The sequence below is a fragment of the Triticum aestivum genome, chromosome 3D, assembly GCF_018294505.1.
Source record: "Triticum aestivum cultivar Chinese Spring chromosome 3D, IWGSC CS RefSeq v2.1, whole genome shotgun sequence".
NCBI classification, from domain to species: domain Eukaryota; kingdom Viridiplantae; phylum Streptophyta; class Magnoliopsida; order Poales; family Poaceae; genus Triticum; species Triticum aestivum.
In genome coordinates, this window is record NC_057802.1 from 570,323,699 (window position 1) to 570,327,414 (window position 3,716).

Sequence of the window (3,716 nt, forward strand, 5' to 3'; positions counted from 1 at the left end):
TCCCCGGATCATTAGCGACGATATCGCTGGACACCTGGAGCGGGGCGAACGATTGGTTCGCTTGTTCGCCGAGCTGGGCAATTTTTTTCCCAGCTCGTCGTTCTACTAACCTTTGATCACTGACGGTACTTCCCGACCGCTCCGCTTCGATAAATGACTTTTCAATAATGCGCTCATAGTTGCCTTTCGGCGAAGCCTTTGGTGGTTTCTTCAGGGCAGCCAGAGTGCGCTTCGCTTTCACCGGATCTATGTTCTCCTCCGGAGGTGGATATTTCTTTGCTTTCACCCCTTCAAAGAAGTTCTTCACTTCGGCTCGCACGATCTTCGCGTTTTCCTCCAGGCTCCTCTCGTATGGTAACTTCTGTGGAGACTTTAGAGAAGGACCGAATCTATATTGCCTCCCGCCTCTGGCTGGACTGCTAGACGCTGGAGCAGACGGAGTGGCTGCGGCTGTCTTCATTCCATTCTTACGAGGCGGAGAAGGACTACGACGCGCCGGAGCAGCCAGAGCGGCGGCGGGTCTCTTCCGCCCTTGTTGATGAGGCGGAGAAGGAGGAGGCTGGCTGCTCGGGCGCTGGCGCAGGCGGAGAAGGAGGCGGAGTGCCGCCACGCACCGGAGAAGTAGGCTGAGTGCCCTGATCACTCGCCGGAGGAGGAGGAGAAGGAGGAGGCGGAGTGCCTTGACTCGCTAGAGAAGGAGGCGGAGGCGTCTAGTTCGGCAGGTTGATGAGCTCCTTCCGCTAGGCATGCAGTCTTCAGAGAAGAACTCAGCCGAGTCTCCCCTTCACCGGTAGGGTGGTCAAGCTCGAGGTCCTCAAATCCGTCTGTTATTTGATCCACCATCACCCTAGCATATCCTTATGGAATCGGCCGGCAGTGATAGGTTGCGCCAGGTTCAGGAGGTGCAACAGAGCCAACAGCCGCCTTGCCTTTCAATTTCATCCATTGCGTCATAAGATGGCAATGTTGAGACTCTGTGATAGCATCCATGGGGTAGCTAGCAGGAGCCGTGAAGACAGGCTCCTGCTGAAGCAGCTCGGTGGAAGCCACGCTGCTTCTCCGCAGAGATGGCAGGGTAGCTTCGGGGGAAGCTTCGGCAGGTCGTTTGCTGCGATTTGCTTCTCGTTCCTCTATTGCTAGTACCCTTGCGTGCAGCGGCTGCAGTTGGGTATGCTCCACTTTCTTCCTCCTCTCCTGGCAGTTGTAACCGCCTGCGTCCGGAAACCTAGCCTTCCATTGAATGGAGCCTAGCGTGCCTTGTGTCCGTCCAGGGTGCTTAGGATTCCCGAGGGCCATTGTGAGCTCGTCGTTCTCTCTGTCTAGAACGAATGTCCCTTGCTGGGCTGCATCGATATACTCCTGAAGCCTCGTGACTGGTATTCTCAGTTGCTCGTCCGTCCAAACGCACTTCCCTGATACAGGGTCCAAGGTTCCGCCAACCCCGAAGAACCAAGTCCGGCAACGGTCTGGCCACTACAATGTCTCTGGTTCGACCCCTTTATCAAGCAGGTCATTCTCAGCCTTGGCCCACAACAGCCGGGCTTTGAGGTAGCCACCTGACCCCGTGCGATGGTGAAGCTTCTTCTTTGCAGCATTTTTCTTATTTGTCACAGACATCTTCTTACTCTTGTCCGATGTCTTGTGGGCCACAAATGCGGGCCAGTGATCTCTGATCTTCTCATACCGGCCGATGAATTCTGGTGTCTCTTCTTTGTCGACAAATTTTTTCAGCTCATTCTTCCACCTCCTGAATAGTTCTGCCACCTTCTTAAGAGCATGAGACTTGATCAATTGCTCTTTAACTGGCTTCTCCGGATCCTCCTCTGGTGGTAGGGTGAAATTTGCCTTCAGCGCGGTCCAAAGATCATCTTTCTACATATCGGAGACATAAGACACCTCAGGGTCTTCTTTAGCCGGCTTAAACCATTGGTGGATGCTGATCGGGATCTTGTCCCTAGCAAGAACCCCGCACTGAGCAGCAAATGCTTCCTTTGTCCGGATGGGTTCAATCGGTTGGCCATCGCGTGTGATTTCTATGATCTCAAACCTTTCATCTGAGCGCAACTTTTTCTTCGGGGCTCGTGTCTTTACCGAAGTTGTGATCGATCCGGAGGGCTAGAAAAAAGAAGAAAGACGAGAGTTTATTAATATATGTGTACATACCAAAACAATTAATGCATCAATTAGCTAGCTATAATCAGCACATGCTTAATTAATATATATATACCTGGCCGGACTCCGTTCGGTCACCGGAGCTGTCATCACGGTGTCCTTCTTGCACCGGCATTGGGTCACCGGAGCCATCGTGATCATGTCCTTCCTCCTCCATTGTTCGATCACCGTAGTCTGCTTCTTCACCCTGTTCTTCCAGACCATCAGTGTCATTGAGAAACGAGAAGACGGCATCACTTCCGTGTGCGATTATGTCCCCCAACACCGCTTCTGTTGCTTCGTCTCGGGGGTCCATAGTTTCCGCAAATATTTACAACATGGCAATTATTATTCAAACATGACAGATGGATATATTAGTGGCAAACGTTTGGGGTGGCCTCGATCGGCAATGCTTCAAGGGTTTGGGGTGGCCTCGATCGGCAACGCTTCAAGGGTTTGGGGTGGCCTCGACAATGCCTCAAGGGTTTGGGGTGGCCTCGACGACAACGCTCTTTTAACTTGGTAAATTTGGGTGGCCTCGAGAGAGTTTGTCGGGTAGGGGCGCGGCGGGAGGGGGTAGGAGACCGACATCATTTTTTTCTAGGGTTTTGGTGTCCTCGAGAGTTTTGGTCGAGCGAGAGGGCTAGGGGGTGCTCCCGTGGTACAAGTTATCACGGTCGAGAGGGGGTTATATCGATAACGACGACATATGACGACCCCTCGACCCTCGAACCCTCGGCGACCCTCGACCCCTCGATGACCCTCGATGTCCCTCTACCCTAGCTAGTTCCCGACCCTCGCCCCTCGAACCCTCGGCGACCCCATCCCCCCCTCCCCCCCTCATGTCGAAGTTATCGGGGAGGGGGTGTATCGATAACGACATACCCGATAAAAAATAAGAAAAGGAAGAAGAAGAAAAAAAAAGAAGAAAAAAGAGGAGAAGAAGAAAGGAACAGAGGAGAAGAAGAAAAAATCTATTTTTTTTTCTTCTCCTCTATTCCTTTCTTCTTGTCCTCTTTGTTTTCCTTTTTTCCTCTTCTTATTTATTTCTCCTTTTTCTTTTCCTTCTTCCTAAACTAAACATAAACTAAAATAATCCTAAAACTAAACGAAACTTCTCCTCCTCCCTTTTTATTTCGTCTTCTTCTTTTTTTCATCCTAAATCTTTATGAACAAATTTACAACAGAAAAAAACAATAAAAATTCTATGAACAAAACAAAAATTCGAACAAAATTGCAACAGAAAAAAATCCTATGAACAAAATTACAATAAAACTTCTATGAACAAAAAAAATTCTATGAACAAAATAAAAATTCTTTGCATATGAACATACAAACATTTGCATATTCTACAATAATATCACCAAAAATCCTAACTTTTGCATAGGAACATACATACATCATCATCATCTACTACTGCTACAATATGAACAAAAAAATTAATATATATGTGAACAGGGGGCCTGCTTCGTCGTCGGCGTCGGGGCGGGCGGCGGCGTTGGGGCGGGCGCGCGGCGGCGTTGGGGCGCGGGGGCGAAGGGGGAGAGGAGGGGGAACGGCACGGT